We start from the raw sequence: 18,321 nt of genomic DNA on the forward strand, positions 1-18,321 counted from the left end.
ATAGGGAGGTGAGCACCCCCTGCTCCCTCACAAATAGCTCTATTCCCTCTCCCATCCCACAATTATCACCGCCATCTTAAGTACTGGCAGAAGGTCTGCCAGACCTAAAATAAAAGCCTTTTTTTTAAGCATTTTTTAAAAATAAATAAATAGTTTCTGCAGTGTAAATTCCCCCTAACCACGCAACCTCCACAATCCCCCCCAAACAGCTCTCTTAACCTCCCCCCTCTTCCTATTTGTGGCTATTTTAGGTACTGGCAGCTGCCTGCCAGTACCTAATTTCTTAACAAATTTGCTTTTTTTTAATTTATTTTTATTTTTTATTATTTTATTTTCATTTGCTTTTTTTTATTTATTTATTTTATTTTACCCAATTTTTACCTAGTGTAGCTGTCCCCCCTCAATATCCAACCCCCTCCCCATCCCAGATCCCCATTCCAAACAATATTTCCCCTCTCCCTCCTCCCTCTCCCTCTCGCATAGATCCAGCATTGATTGGTCGGTCATGCGCACGTCCCCCCCCCTTGCGTGCACTCCCGCCCCCCCACCTTCCCGGAACAGTGGCCAGAACTAGTCCAGCGATGGGCCACCCACCCACCTCCCTGCAGCTGCCCCCATCCACCAACGATCGGCACCATCGCTGGCCGATGCAGAGAGGGCCACATTGGTGTGCCAAAAAGGTATTGCAGTGATGCCTCAATATCCAGGCATCACGGCAATACCTTGAAAGTATCTGGAAGCGATCAGGATAGTTTCCAGCCACTTTAAACCCATAACGATCTGTGTCGTAAAGGGGTTAATAGGGGAGCACCTATCACTTATATAAATTCTACGTTTTCAGCAAATACAATTAAATGAAATGTATTCAATACAAATTAACTTCTATTTGCTAGATTTGCTTTCAGAAGAATCAAAGAAAATAACAAAAATATAAATTTTCATTATTTTCTTTGCATTAACTAAAACTTAAATGAACGAAAATGAAAGAAAATTAAAATAAAAAAAGATTTATTTTCTTTTAAAAGTTTCATTTTCAGTTGGTACATGCTATTTTTATAATGCAAACAGACATTATCCAATGAATGCAAACCATTAGGCAGCAGTAGAATAGTTTATCTCAGATGTCAGTGGAAGCCTGTGACGGATTCTAGCCAATCAGCATTCTAAGGAAGTGAAAAGGCATTTTTTTTTACTTATTGCAGAGCTGCTCTCAGATTTGTGCAGGCCCTGGAGAAGGCTATGGACATTTGGACATGGATTGGACAAAGACAATGATTTTGTTACAGTAGCACCATGCGTGCAATTTTAAGCAACTTTCTAATTTTCTCCAAATTTTTTTTTTCTTTTGGTATTTTTATTTGAAAAATCAAGAATGTAAGCATAGGAGCCAGCCCATTTTTGCTTCAGCACCTGGGTAGCACTTTCTGTTTGGTGTCTAAATGTAGCCACCAATAAGCAATCACTACCCAGGTGCTGAACCAAAAATAGATTGGCCCCTACACTTACATTCAAATAAAGTTACCAAGAGAATGAAGAAAAAATGATAATAGGAGTAAATTATAAAGCTGATTAAAATTGCATGTTCTATCTGAATCATGAAAGTTTAATTTTGACTAGACTATCCCTTTAATGTAGAAAAAAAGTGCTGTTTTTTTGAAAATTCAGTTGACATAAAAATGGGATTTGTGGCAGTTCTACAACTAACATGGCTGAATGTATTTATATGAAACTTAGCAGGCTAATAACGTTTGACTTGATCTAATGCCCTTTGGTAGATTAAAGTTTATAACTTTTATAATTATTATAGTTATTGCCTACAAATTAGCTTTTGTTTTGTAGCAATCCACAGTACAGTACTGTTAATCAGTTATGCCACCATCTGATCTGCTCAGTAGAGTTCTTCTTCAGTTTATTATCTATGTAGCTGCAGTGTAGGAGATTGTCAGCAGGGGGAACCTGCAATCAGCATTGTCAGTGATTTACTGTGATCTCATAGGATTTCACAAGATTTCATAGTAAACTTCCTTAAACTGACTAGGGGAATAAAGTGACTGCACTGCACATGCCAGATGCACGCTCCCTTGCAAGTCCTGGGGCATGCATCCTGATCAGATTCTTAAAGTATCAGGTAATATTTTCTAGTCAGCTTTTTACATCTATGCTTCATCACTTTTAAACGATGTCCCTATAACTCTCTAAATAAATGACAAACCCTGGAAGTTCCAGGTAGATGACAGCTGCCTACCATAGAAAGCAATAAAGGTCTCTGGGGTACTGAATCTCATACGGGAGAGAGAGTTTAATAGGGGAACACCTATCACTTAAATCAATTCTAAGTTTGCAGCAAATGAAAATTAAACTGAAATGCATTCAATACAAATTAACTTGTATTTGCTAGACATGTGCATTTGCATTCGGAAGTATCAAAGAAAATAACGAAAATAGCATTTTCATTATTTTCTTTGCATTAACAAAAACTTAAATGAATGAAAATTAAAGAAAATGAAAAAGAAAATAAAAAAATCTTTATTTTCTTTTAAAAAATGTATTTTCAGTTGGTACATGCTATTTTTAAGATGCAATAAGGCATTATCCAATGAATGCAAACCATTAAGCAGCAGAATAGTTTCTCTCAGATGTCAGTGGAAGCCTGTGACGTTTTATAGCCAATCAGTATTCTCAGGAACTGAAAATGCATTTTATTTACTTATTGCAGATCTGCTCTCAGATCTGTGGAGGAACTGGAGAAGGCTATGGACATTTGGACATGGATTGGACAAACACAATGTACTCATTAGGGGGTTTTGTTACAGTAGCACCATGCTACACAACACTTATTTAGTTGTCACTCAAAAGAAAAAAAAGAACTATAAAATCCTAAAAGATAAATGTAGAGACTGAGCAGTGGAGAATGGAGAGGAGATTGTGAAGAGAACTTTAAAGGGACAGGGATCACTTCTATTTTCAATTCTCTTGGTATTCATTATTGAAAATGAATAGGCACATATCCTACACTAGTGGCAGCTAGCTGGTAATTGATGCTTGCACACATTTGTCTCTTGTGATTGGCTATTTGGCCAACCAGATGTGTTCAGCTAGCTGCCAGTAGTGCAATGCTGTTCCTTCAGCAAAAGGATAACAAGAGAATGAATTTAAAAGGGAATTTAGTTACTGTAACAGTAATGATCACATGTGTCTTAAGGGGGCGCTGTAAACCATAAAATATTGTTTGAAAACAAATCTAAGGTGCTATTAGACTACGCAGGCCATATGCTTGACCTATTACAGGACATAAAACTAATCACAATATTTAAAATTAACTAAAAATTGTGAAAACAGTAAAAAAAAAAACAATAATAAAGATTGGTGACAAAAAGTCTCTAAAATCCAAAAGATGTATACTGTGTAATTATAAACACCACGAGTCAGCAACGGACTACCTGGAATGGAAAGAAGAAGGGCGCCTCATGGTGCAGAAAGTTTAAAAACTTATATTGTTCAGAATAAATATTCCCAAAAGGGTACTCACAATGAATAAAGCACTATGGGTAAACACTAATAGTAAGGCAAGCTGGATCTTAACAGCCACCTGGGCTTCACAGGCAATCAGGATCCCTCTCAGTGCAGGGCTGGCTGGCCTTGTGTTTGGCAGACGGTCTGGGTTCCACTTAGTTGCAGGGGTTAAAAGTAATCCCTATGAGACTGAATCAATCTGAGGCTTTAGAGAGAAAACTACCAAACTAGGAACTAAAAGTGTGAATGGTCTGGAGCCATTCCATCTAAACAATGTTGGTACAAAAAAAGATGCATATAACACACAAACCCCAATACTAAATGGTATCTTTTTTTTGTCTCAGAATTTGTAAGATAGTTACTATTTTACTCAGAAGGATAGAGGTGCAAAAGGGGGATAAAAAAGCTGTGATAGAAGCAAAAAAGTACAACCAACAGTTTCAGACTGCACCCTTAGGGCGAGATTACATATGCGGCTTAGGTTTCAGCGCAACTGCTAAAACCTGTGCAGCCCATAAATTCACCTCGCACATCGGGTGATTCACATATACAGTGGTGGCAGATCATATACTGCCGTAAGTCGGATGAACTGGCGATGTTCATAAATGTGCGGAAATAGACATTTCTGGAGTCGCCAGTAACTTACGGCAGTTTATGATCTGCCCGAGCATAAAAAAAACCCCATAAAAATGTTGTATCGCCCATAAAAGTCTAACCCACCTCCCAAGAATAAACCTGACATGTCAAAACCCCTATATCCCCCATCCCCCCACATCACAACTAATAATAAAGTGTAAAAACCCCTAATCCACCAACCCCCACATCACAATCGACCTAATATAGTTATTATACCCCCCACATCACAATTTACCTAATACAGTTATTAACCATTTAACCGTCAACCCTCCACATCGCAATCTACCTAATACAGTTATTAACCACTAATCTGCCATTCCCCCACAATGCAAATTAACTAATTTCACTATTAACACCTAAACCCTCAACCCCCCACAACGCAAAGTATCAATCTAATCACTAAGCCCCCTTACCTAACACCCCCTAATTTAACCACAAATAAACTACCATTACCGGAAAAAAAACCCAAAAAATTATTAAAATAAAAATATCCTAACTTCCTATTAAAATAAAAACCTAACATTACAGTAACAATAAAAAAATAAACCTAAGATAATATCAAAAATGAAAATTTAATATTACCAAAAATCTAAGATTACAAAAAATAATAAACCAAATGATCAAAAATAAAAAAATTAAACCTAATCTAATACCACTATAAAAACAATAAAGCCACCCCAAAATAAAAACACCCCCTAATCTAACAATAAACTACCAATAGCCCTTAAAAGGGCCTTTTGTAAGGCATTGCCCTAAAGTGATCAGCTCTTTTACCTAAATAAAGAACTAATTACCCCCTAAAAATAAAACCCCCAACCCCCCAAAATAAACAAACCTAACTCTTAAAAAAAAAAAATTAAGCTACGCATTGCCCCTAAAGGGGCATTTGTATGGGCATTGCCCTTAAAAGGGCAATCAGCTCTTTTGGTGCCCATTAAAATAAAAATGCCCTAATTTAAAAAAAAAAAAAAACACCAAAAAACCTAACTTCTTTCTTAATCTGGAGCTAAGGAGCTGATTTGAACAGTCAATAGGATTTAAGCAGCTCTCATCCTATTGGCTGATTTCAAAATAGCCAATAGGAATGCAAGGTACCTCAATATAAATTGGGTACCTTGCATTCAATCTTCAGTGTGCGGTGGAGATCGCATGAAGAGGATTCTCCACGTTGCATGTCTCCACATCCGCTGTTCCTCCTCTGGGCCTCCTTCGCTCCACGCCGCCTTTGCTCCAGGTGAAGAAAGAAGATGTCCCTGCGCTGGATGAAGATGGAGCCGCCTGGAAGAAAACCTTCAACACTGGACTTCAGGAATGGTGAGTACCTATTTCGTGGTTAGAATTAGTTTTTTTTGGGGGGGGTTGGGGGGTTGGGGTGTTTTATTTTATTAGATTAGGGCTTTTTTATTTTAATGGGCAGCAAAAGAGCTGATTGCCCTTTAAAGGGCAATGTCCATACAAATGCCCCTTTAGGGGCAATGGGTAGCTTACGTTTTTTTAGAGTTTGTTTTTTTATTTTAGGTGGTTGGGTGGTTTACTTTTAGAGGGTAATTTGAACTTTATTTAGGTAAAAGAACTGATCACTTTAGGGCAATGCCCTAGAAAAGGCCATTTTAAGGGCTATTAGTAGTTTAATGTTAGATTAGGGAGAATTTTTAGGTTAGGGGGCTTATTGATTAGATATATACTTTGCGTTGTGGGGGGTTGGCGGTTTAGGGGTTAATAGTGTAATTAGGTAGTTGGCATTGTTGGGGGTTGGCGGTTTAGGGGTTAATACTTTATTTAGCTTATTTGCGTTGTGGGTTAATGGCAGAATAGGGGTTAATCACTTTATTAGTTTGATTGCGATGTGGGTAAATGGCGTATTAGGAGTTAATCACGTTAGTTAGATTGCGATGTGGGTGAATGGTGGATAAGGGGTTAATAACTTTATTATGTACTTTGCGATGTGGGGTTGGCGGATTAGGGGTTAATACATTTTATTTAGTTATTGCGGTGGGGGGATGAAGATTAACAGGTAGATATTGTGCATGGGTTTGGTGTTTGTTAAAACTTCCAGGGAGTTACGGTACTAACTAACGGCTAGATTACGAGTTTTGCGGTATGGGTGAAAAAGCAGCGTTAAGGCTCATAACGCTGCTTTTTCACTACCGCTGCTATTACGAGTCTTGCAGGTTTAGGGGCACCACACACTTTTTTGGCCGTAACGCAATTAACTTATGCAATTTGCGTAAAGTCTTTTTTTCAGTGGGACTTCCATAGTGCCGATATTACAAGCTTTTTCTGGGAGGCCAAAAATTGAGCGGTACAGCCTATCCCGCAAGATTCGTAACGCAATCTAAATTCAGTAGTTATGAGTTTTACGCTACAAAGTTGTAGCATAAAACTCATAACTAAAGTGTTAAAAAGTACACTAACACCCATAAACTGCCTATTAACCCCTAAACCGAGGCCCTCCCGCATCGCAAACACTAAAATAAAATTATTAACCTCTAATCTGCCGCTCCAGACATCGCCGCCACTAGAATAAACATATTAACCCCTAAACCGCCGCACTCCCGCATCGCAAACACTAGTTAAATATTATTAACCCCTAATCTGCTGTCCCTAACATCGCCGCAACCTACATTACAGTTATTAACCCCTAATCTGCCGCCCCCAAACTCGCCGCCACTATACTAAAGTTATTGACCCCTAAACCTAAGTCTAACCCTAACCCTAACACCCCCTAACTTAAATATAATTAAAATAAATCTAAATAAAACTTACTATCATTACCTAAATAATTCCTATTTAAAACTAAATACCTATAAAATAAACCCTTATTTAGCTACAATATAGCTAATAGTTACATTGTAGCTAGCTTAGGGTTTATTTTTATTTTACAGGCAAGTTTGTACTTATTTTCTCTTGTAAGGTGTATCCAGTCCACAGATCATCCATTGTACTTTCAGATAATATATTTTGTATTTCTATTAACTTTATATTTTGTTTTTTTATAGGTGGTAGACCTGAACTGTGAATTAGTTTCACTACAGAAATTGAATAGTTAAAGGTGGTAGACCTGAACTGTGAATTAGTTTCACTACAGAAATTGAATAGTTAAAGGTTTGAGTTAATTTACATTCTTTTGTATTCTGGTTTTTAGTATTGCAATTAGATAACAATTACATTGCTTGCATAGGTGAGCAATTAGGAGGGACCCCACCCTATCTTTCTGAGGGTATTTAAAGAGATCTGTTTAGCTCTGCTAAACATTTAGCTCTGCTTCTTAGCAAAGAGATCAAACTACAAAAGGATTAAATACATAAGGATATTTGAGTTATTTCAGAAAGGTATATAACATTTCTCTTTTAAATTGTTGTTACTTGAATAGTTTGTACTTTCAGATAATATATTTTGTATTTCTATTAACTTTATATTTTGTTTTTTTATAGGTGGTAGACCTGAACTGTGAATTAGTTTCACTACAGAAATTGAATAGTTAAAGGTGGTAGACCTGAACTGTGAATTAGTTTCACTACAGAAATTGAATAGTTAAAGGTTTGAGTTAATTTACATTCTTTTGTATTCTGGTTTTTAGTATTGCAATTAGATAACAATTACATTGTTTGCATAGGTGAGCAATTAGGAGGGACCCCACCCTATCTTTCTGAGGGTATTTAAAGAGATCTGTTTAGCTCTGCTAAACATTTAGCTCTGCTTCTTAGCAAAGAGATCAAACTACAAAAGGATTAAATACATAAGGATATTTGAGTTATTTCAGGAGTTATTCAGGGTTATTCAGGCTTATTCAGTAGAAAATAATACTTATATTTTTCTTATTGTTAAAGTGTTGCATAGTTTAAAATGTCTCAGATACAGTGCAATGGGTGTTTTGCACTTTTTAATCGTTCTACTTTTTGGAGATTTAGGGGCTGTCCTGTTTGTAAGCAGTTTTCCCTGTTAAGGGAGGAAATAGCTAAACTTCAAGCTAAGGTAAGTAACATACCTGTTACCTCTACAAAGCTGCCTCTGAAAGAAGCCCCTCTACCCCAGAGATCAGCAAGGAGAGGCAGATGGATCACTGTAGGCTCTGGAAGAATTAGAACAGTAGACCAGAAGCATTGCCCACAACCTCTGCCATTGCAAAACTCCTATGCTGCTCTTGCCGAATACACTTGTGATGAGGAGATTGCTGTTTCTGAGCCCTCTGAAGCTGTAACAGGTAATTTAAATCTATTGGCACCTGATTCTCCAGGTAACATAACACAGGAAAGAACTGCAGATGTGTTTTTGAGAAAAAGACTGTTAGTGGGTGACTCTATTTTGAGGAATGTGTATTTAGGTGAAAGTAAAGGAGAAACAAGGGAGGTTAGATGTCTTCCAGGAGCTACTGCTCACAGGGATAGGAATCGTATTTTGAGAATTGTTAAGGCAGCAGGAAAGGGAAGTGAGTTGGATGTGATTGTTCATTTAGGAACAAATGATCTGGCTAGTAATCATGTTGCTGCTGTTCAGAAAGAGTTTTGTGACCTAGGTAATCATTTAGAGACTGTGGCATCAACTCTATCATTTTCTGCTATTTTACCTGTGTATGACCAGGAAGCAGGAAAGATGGAGCGGATAACAACATTTAATTCTTGGTTAGATAAGTGGTGCAGGGAACGAGGATTTGGTTTTATTGGCCATTATAGCTCTGTTTGGAAAGATACTAGGTTATTTAGGAGAGATGGCTTGCATTTGGATGCTAAAGGAACAGAGTATCTGGGAGAGGAGTTCAAATACTTTATTAGAAATCATTTAAACTAATAAAGGGGGGTAGCATTAATATATCCACCTGCCCCCCACAGCATGCCAAAACTGTTAGTCCAAGTAACAATTCTAGAAATTCTAGTAGAAAAATTCTTCGTGCCATGAGCACAAATGCTCGCAGCTTAGGAAATAAATTACCTGAACTCATTTCAATAATGACTAGGGACAACTTGGATTTAGTAGCTATAACAGAAACATGGTACAATGATTTGCATGACTGGGACATAGTCATACCTGGATACAGGTTATTTAAAAAGAACAGAGTAGGAAAGAAAGGTGGAGGAGTTGCTTTGTATGTAAATGAAAATATAAAGGTTACTGAAATTGTAGGAACAAATGATGAGGTGGAAAGTATTTGGGTGACTTTGGAAATTGGAGATAAAAATGTTTTTAGAATAGGGGTTGTATATAGGCCTCCATTGCAGGATGAAAAACTGGACAATCTGTTATTAGATGAAATAACCAAAATGACCATGAAGGGTAAGGTTATAGTACTGGGGGACTTTAATTTGCCAGATATAGACTGGAAGATTCCTTCTGCTAGATCGGCTAGAAGCAGGTATATTCTTGAATCTCTGCTAGGGGAATCACTTGAACAATTAGTCAAGGAACCAACTCGTAAGGAAGCTATATTAGATCTAATACTTACAAACAGTGATACAGTTTCAGATGTGTCTGTAGGTGAGAACTTAGGATCCAGTGATCATCAATCTGTTTGGTTTAGTATTCATGTTCAGGAACTGTACACCCAGACTAAAACAAAAGTTTTAGACTTTAGGACGGCAGATTTTTCATTAATGGGAGAATACCTAAAAAACTATTTAAAGGGGAAAAATCTTATTACAGGGGTTCAAGAACAGTGGGAATTTGTGAAAGGTGCCATTTTAGATGCAACCGCACACTGTATTAGACATGTCTGTAAAAGTAAAAGAAAGCGGAAACCAATTTGGTTTTCCAAAGAAGTAGCACATGCTGTAAAGACAAAAAAGATAGCTTATAAAAATTACAGACACACACAAGCAGATGATGATATGAAAATATGGAGACTCCAACAAAAAAAGACTAAGCAGTTAATTAGGAAGGTTAAAGCTGATGCAGAAGAGAAGATAGCACAGTCAGTAAAACATGGGGACAAAACATTCTTTAGATATATCAGTGAAAGAAGAAAAAATAAGGTAGGAATAGTAAAATTGAAATCAGTTGATGGTAGAATAATAGAAGGAGATAAGCAGATTGCAGACTGTCTCAATGATTACTTCTGTTCTGTTTTCACTAAAGATTGTGAAGATACAATGTCTACATTAAGGGATGCTATGCAAAATAGAAACAAGCTTAACAGTAATCTTTTTACAGAGGATGAGGTTTTGTTAGCATTATCAAAAATAAATGTTACAAAGGCAGTGGGTCCTGATAATATTCATCCAAGGGTTTTAAAAGAACTTCGTTCAGTGCTAACTGTCCCATTAACTGATCTGTTTAATCAGTCACTATTAACAGGAGCTGTCCCAGATGATTGGAGAATAGCAAATGTAATACCTCTTCATAAAAAGGGCAGTAGAGAAGAATCTGGCAACTACAGGCCAGTTAGTTTAACTTCAGTAGTAGGGAAATTAATGGAAAGCCTCTTAAAGGAAAGAATTATGACTTACATAAAGACAAACAATTTAGAGGACCAAAATCAGCATGGTTTTACTTCAGGGAGATCATGTCAGACTAATCTAATTGACTTCTTTGATTATGTAACAAAAGTATTAGACAAGGGAGGAGCAGTTGATGTAGCATATCTAGATTTCAGCAAAGCATTTGACACCGTCCCACACAATAAACTTATTCACAAACTATATCTCCTTGGTCTAGATTCAAAAATTGTGAACTGGGTGGAATGCTGGCTTAAGGACAGAAAACAAAGTGTCTTAGTAAATGGAGTTCATTCAGCAGAGGGGGCTGTTACTAGTGGTGTTCCTCAGGGGTCAGTTCTGGGGCCTGTTTTGTTTAACATATTTATCTGCGATATCAGCAAAGGGCTACAGGGGAAAGTATGTCTCTTTGCAGATGATACAAAAATTTGCAACAGAGTGGATGTTCCAGGGGGGGTAGACAAAATGAGAAGTGATATACAACAATTGGAGGATTGGACAAACGACTGGGATCTAAAGTTTAACACAGCAAAGTGTAAAATAATGCATTTAGGGAAGAAAAATCCAAATGTTAATTACAGACTCAATGACACTTTACTGACTGTTACAGACGAGGAAGAGGACTTGGGAATTATTATTTCAGATGATTTAAAACTTAGTAAACAATGTAGTAAGGCAGCGAGTAAGGCTAGCAGAATGCTTGGATGTATTGGTAGAGGTATTTGCAGCAGAAATAGTAAGGTTCTTATGCCACTTTATAGATCATTAGTTAGGCCTCATCTTGAGTATTGTGTGCAGTTCTGGAGGCCATATCTTCAGAAGGATATTAACAAACTTGAATCTGTGCAAAGGAGGGCTACCAAAATGGTACATGGTCTAAAAAATAAAACTTACCAGGATAGGCTCAATGACCTAAATATGTATAGCTTAGAGGAGAGAAGGGAAAGAGGTGATATGATAGCAACTTTCAAGTACATTAAAGGGTTTAGTAAAACTGAGGCTGTGGGTATTTTACATAAAATGGAAAATTCAAGAACAAGGGGTCATGAGCTCAAGCTAAAGGGTAGTAGATTCAGGAGTAATTTGAGGAAGCACTTCTTTACAGAAAGAGTGATTGATTTATGGAATAAACTTCCTCAAGAGGTAGTAGCAACAAACACTGTGGGGGACTTTAAAAATGCATGGGACAAGCATAGGGCTATCCTACGAACTAGATAAGTTTATACTGTTAGGTAAGGTGGGGCAGACTTGCTGGGCCTATGGCTCTTATCTGCCGTCAATATCTATGTTTCTATGTTTCTATTACTTGTGGGATATTCTCATTCCCAACAGGAAGTTGCAAGAGGACACCCACAGCAGAGCTGTAATATAGCTCCTCCCCTAACTGTCATACCCAGTCATTCTCTTGCAACTCTCAACAAGCTAGGATGTTGTAGGAGAGAGTGGTTAAATATAGTTAGTTTATTTTCTTCAATCAAAAGTTTGTTATTTTTAAATAGTACCGGAGTTGTGCTATTTTATCTCAGGCAGTAAATAGAAGAAGAATCTGCCTGAGGTTTCTATGATCTTAGCAGGTTGTAACTAAGATCCATTGCTATTCTCACATATGTCTGAGGGGATTACACAGATGAGGTAACTTCAGCGAGAGAATGGCGTGCAGTTTATTCTGCTATCAGGTATGTGCAGTTATAATTTTTTCTAGAGATGGAAAACACTAGAAAATGCTGCTGATACCGGATTAATGTAAGTTAAGCCTGAATACAGTGATTTAATAACGACTGGTATCATGCTTACTCCCAGGGGTAATACCCTTATGATATTGCAATATAAACGTTTGCTGGCATGTTTAATCGTTTTTATATATGCATTGGTGATAAAACTTTATTGGGGCCTAGTTTTTTCCACATGGCTGGCTTAAATTTTGACTAGAAACAGTTTTACTGAGGCTTTCCACTGTTATAGTATAAAAGTTACAGTTGGTGCAGTTAAAATTACAAACTGTGACATCCATCTTCCCTCAGGAGTCCCCTGTATGCTATAGGACATCTCTAAAGGGCTCAAAGACTTTCCAAAGTCGTTTATTGGGGAAGGTAGGACCACAGCTTGCTGTGGCAGTTGGTTGTGACTGTTAAAAAAAACAAAAAACAAAAAAACAAAACGTCTATTTCGTTTTTTTGATCCGTTTTTTGAACTAAGGGGTTAGTCATCCATTTGCAAGTGGATGCAATGCTCTGCTAGCCTATTACATACACTGTAAAAATTTGTTTGATTTACTGCATTTTTTCACTGTTTTTCAAATTCTGACAAAATTTGTTTCTCTTAAAGGCACAGTACCGTTTTTTATATTTGCTTGTTAACTTGATCTAAAGTGTTTTCCAAGCTTGCTAGTCTCATTGCTAGTCTGTATAAACATGTCTGACATAGAAGAAACTCCTTGTTCATTATGTTTAAAAGCCATGGTGGAACCCCCTCTTAGAATGTGTACCAAATGTACTGATTTCATTTTATGCAATAAAGATCATATTCTGTTTTTAAAAAAATTATATCCAGAGGAATCTGACGAGGGGAAAGTTATGCCGACTAACTCTCCCCACGTGTCAGACCCTTTGACTCCCGCCCAAGGGACTCACGCTCAAATGGCGCCAAGTACATCTAGGGCGCCCATAGCGTTTACTTTATATAGCGCTGCGGAATCTGTTGGCGCTCTACAAATAACCGATAATAAATAATAAATACAAGACATGGCGGCAGTCATGGATAATACACTGTCAGCGGTATTAGCCAGACTACCTGAACTTAGAGGTTTGCGAGATAGCTCTGGGGTGAGACAAAATGCAGAGCATACTGACGCTTTAAGAACCATGTCTGATACTGCCTCACAATATGCAGAAGCTGTGGAAGGAGAGCTTCAGTCAGTGGGTGATGTTAATGACTCAGGAAAGATACCTGATTCTAATATTTCTACATTTAAATTTAAGCTTGAACACCTCCGCGTGTTACTTAGGGAGGTTTTAGCTGCTCTGAATGACTGTGATACCATTGCAGTGCCAGAGAAATTTTGTAGACTGGATAAATGCTTTGCAGTGCCGGTGTGTACTGATGTTTTTCCAATACCTAAAAGGTTTACAGAAATTATTAATAAGGAATGGGATAGACCAGGTGTGCTGTTCTCTTCCCCTCCTATTTTTAGAAAAATGTTTTCCAATAGACGCCACCACACGGGACTTATGGCAGACAGTCCCTAAGGTGGAGGGAGCAGTTTCTACTCTATCAAAGCGTACTACTATCCCTGTCGAGGACAGTTGTGCTTTTTTAGAGCCAATGGATAAAAAAATTAGAAGGTTACCTTAAGAAAATATTTATTCAACAAGGTTTTATCCTACAGCCCATTGCATGCATTGCCCCTGTCACTGCTGCTGCGGCGTACTGGTTTGAGTCTCTGGAAGAGGCTTTACAGGTAGAGACTCCATTGGATGACATACTTGGCAAACTTAGAGCACTTAAGCTAGCCAATTATTTTATTTCTGATGCCATTGTTCATTTGAATAAACTAACGGCTAAGAATTCTGGTTTTGCTATACAGGCGCGCAGAGCGCTATGGCTTAAATCATGGTCAGCTGACGTGACTTTAAAATCTAAGCTACTTAACATTCCCTTCAAGGGGCAGACCCTATTCGGGCCTGGTTTGAAGGAGATTATTGATGATATCACGGGAGGAAAAGGTTGTGCCCTTCCTCAGGACAGGTCCAAATCTAGGGCCAAACAGTCTAATTTTCGTGCCTTTCAAAACTTCAAGGCAGGTGCGGCATCAACTTCCTCTAATAATAAACAAGAGGGAACTTTTGCTCAATCCAAGACGGTCTGGAGACCAAACCAGACCTGGAAAAAAGGTAAGCAGGTCAAAAAGCCTGCTGCTGCCTCTAAGACAGCATGAAGGAACTACTCCCTATCCGGTAACGGATCTAGTAGGGGGCAGACTTTCGCTCTTCGCCCAGGCGTGGGCAAGAGATGTTCAGGATCCCTGGGCGTTGGAAATTATATCCCAGGGATATCTTCTGGACTTCAAAGCTTCCCCCCCAAAAGGGAGATTTCACCTTTCACAATTATCTGCAAACCAGATAAAGAGTGAGGCATTCTTACACTGTGTACGAGACCTCCTAGTTATGGGAGTGATCCATCCAGTTCCAAAGGAGGAACAGGAAGAGGGTTTTTACTCAAATCTGTTTGTGGTTCCCAAAAAAGAGGGAACCTTCAGACCGATTTTGGATCTAAAGATCTTAAACAAATTCCTCAAAGTTCCGTCGTTTAAGATGGAAACTATTCGTACCATCCTACCACTTATCCAGGAGGGTCAATATATGACTACAGTGGATCTAAAGGATGCTTATCTTCACATTCCGATACACAAAGATCATCATCGGTTTCTCAGGTTTGCCTTTCAAGACAGGCATTACCAGTTGTAGCTCTTCCCTTTGGATTAGCTACAGCCCCAAGAATCTTTACAAAGGTTCTAGGGTCGCTTTTGGCGGTCCTAAGGCCGCGGGGCATAGCAGTAGCCCCTTATTTAGACGACATCTTGATACAGGCGTCAAACTTCCAAATTGCCAAGTCTCATACGGACGTAGTACTGGCATTTCTGAGGTCGCATGGGTGGAAAGTGAACGAGGAAAAGTGTTCTCTATCCCCACTCACAAGAGTTTCCTTTCTAGGGACTCTGATAGATTCTGTAGAAATGAAAATTTACCTTGACGGAGTCCAGGTTATCAAAGCTTCTAAATTCCTGACGGGTTCTTCATTCCATTCCGCGCCCTTTGGTGGCTCAGTGTATGGAAGTAATCGGCTTAATGGTAGCGGCAATGGACAAAGTGCCGTTTGCACGCTTACATCTCAGACCGCTGCAACTATGCAGGCTCAGTCAGTGGAGCGGGGATTACACAGATTTGGCCCCTCAACTGAATCTGGACCAAGAGACCAGGGATCCTCTTCCCTGGTGGCTATCTCGGGTCCATCTGTCCAAAGGTATGACCTTCGCAGGCCAGATTGGACTATTGTAACAACAAATGCCAGCCTTCTAGGTTGGGGTGCAGTCTGGAACTCCCTGAAGGCTCAGGGATAGTGGACTCAGGAGGAGTCTCTCCTTCCAATAAATATTCTGGAACTAAGAGCGATATTCAAGGCTCTTCAGGTTTGGCCTCAGTTAGCAACTCTGAGGTACATCAGATTTCAGTCGGTCAACATCACGACTGTAGCTTACATCAACCATCGAGGGGGAACAAGAAGTTCCCTAGAGATGTTAGAAGTTTCAAAAATAAATCTCTGGGCAGAGATTCACTCTTGCCACCTATCAGCTATCCATATCCCAGGTGTAGAGCACTGGGAGGCGGATTTTCTAAGTTGTCAGACTTTTCATCCGGGAGAGTGGGAACTCCATCCGGAGGTATTTGCACAACTGATTCTCCGTTGGGGCAAACCAGAACTGGATCTCATGGCGTCTCGCCAGAACGCCAAGCTTCCGTGTTACGGATCCAGGTCCAGGGATCCCAAGGCGACACTGGTAGATACTCTAGCAGCGCCCTGGTCTTTCAACCTGGCTTATGTGTTTCCACCGTTTCCTCTGCTCCCTCGACTGATTGCCAAGATCAAGCAGGAGAGAGCATCTGTGATTCTGATAGCACCTGCGTGGCCACGCAGGACCTGGTATGCAGATCTAGTGGACATGTCATCCTTTCCACCATGGTCTCTGCCTCTGAGACAGGACCTTCTACTTCAGGGTCCTTTCAACCATCCAAATCTAATTTCTCTGAGGCTGACTGCCTGGAGATTGAATGCTTGATTTTATCAAAGCGTGGCTTCTCCGAGTCAGTTATTGATACCTTAATACAGGCACGAAAGCCTGTCACCAGGAAAATTTACCATAAGGTATGGCGTAGATATCTTTATTGGTGTGAATCCAAGGGTTACTCGTGGAGTAAGGTCAGGATTCCTAGGATTTTATCTTTTTTCCAAGAAGGTTTGGAAAAAGGATTGTCAGCTAGTTTCTTAAAGGGACAGATTTTTGCTCTGTCTATTCTTTTGCACTAGCGTCTGGCAGATGTTCCAGACGTTCAGGCATTTTGTCAGGCTTTAGTTTGAATCAAGCCTGTGTTTAAACCTGTTGCTCCACCATGGAGCTTAAACTTGGTTCTTAAGGTTCTTCAAGGAGTTCCGTTTGAACCTCTTCATTCCATAGATATCAAACTTTTATCTTGGAAAGTTCTTTTTTTTTTTTGGTAGCTATTTCCTCGGCTCGTAGAGTCTCTGAGCTATCTGCCTTACTATGTGATTCTCCTTATCTGATTTTTCATACGGATAAGGTAGTCCTGCGTACCAAACCTGGGTTCTTACCTAAGGTGGTATCTAACAAGAATATCAATCAAGAGATTGTGGTTCCATCCTTGTGTTACACAATCTGGACGTGGTCTGTGCTTTAAAGTTTTACTTACAAGCTACTAAAGATTTTCGTCAAACATCTGCTTTGTTTGTTGTCTACTCTGGACAGAGGAGAGGTCAAAAGGCTTTGGCAACCTCTTTTTCTTTTTGGTTAAGAAGCTTAATCCGCTTAGCCTATGAGACTGCTGGACAGCAGCCTCCTGAAAGGATTACAGCTCATTCCACTAGAGCTCTGGCTTCTGTTGAACAGATTTGCAAGGCGGCGACTTGGTCTTCGCTTCATACTTTTTCAAAATTTTACAAATTTGATACTTTTGCTTCTTCGGAGGCTATATTTGGGAGAAAGGTTCTACAGGCAGTGGTACCTTCCATTTAAGTACCTGCCTTGTCCCTGCCTTCATCCGTGTACTTTAGCTTTGGTATTGGTATCCCACAAGTAATGGATGATCCGTGGACTGGATACACCTTACAAGAGAAAACACAATTTATGCTTACCTGATAAATTTATTTCTCTTGTGGTGTATCCAGTCCACGGCCCACCCTGTCATTTTAAGGCAGGTAATTTTTAAATTTAAACTACAGTAACCACTACACCCTATGGTTCCTCCTTTATCGGCTTGTTTTCGGTCGAATGACTGGCTATGACAGTTAGGGGAGGAGCTATATTACAGCTCTGCTGTGGGTGTCCTCTTGCAACTTCCTGTTGGGAATGAGAATATCCCACAAGTAATGGATGATCCGTGGACTGGATACACCACAAGAGAAATAAATTTATCAGGTAAGCATAAATTGTGTTTTACCTAGGTAGAATAGTTACTAAATAGTTATTAACTATTTACTAACTACCTAGCTTAAATAAATACAAATTTACCTGTAAAATAAAACCTAATCTGAGTTTCACGAACATCTAACCTTACACTACAATTAAATAAATTACATAAATTAAATACAATTACCTAAATTACAAACCCCCCCACTAAATTACACAAAATAAAAAAGACATTATCATATATTTAAACTAATTACACCTAATCTAATAGCCCTATCAAAATAAAAAAGCCCCCCCAAAATAAAAAACCCTAGCCTAAACTAAACTTCCAATAGCCCTTAAAAAAGCCTTTTGTGGGGCAATGCCCCAAAGAAATCAGCTCTTTTACCTGTAAAAAAAATACAAACAACACCACAACAGTAAAACCCACCACCCACACAACCAACCCCCCAAATAAAATCCTAACTAAAAAAACCTAAGCTCCCCTTTGCCCTGAAAAGGGCATTTAGATGGGCATTGCCCTTTAAAGGGCATATAGCTCTTTTT

Source organism: Bombina bombina, chromosome 1 (assembly GCF_027579735.1).
Source record: "Bombina bombina isolate aBomBom1 chromosome 1, aBomBom1.pri, whole genome shotgun sequence".
NCBI lineage: Eukaryota > Metazoa > Chordata > Amphibia > Anura > Bombinatoridae > Bombina > Bombina bombina.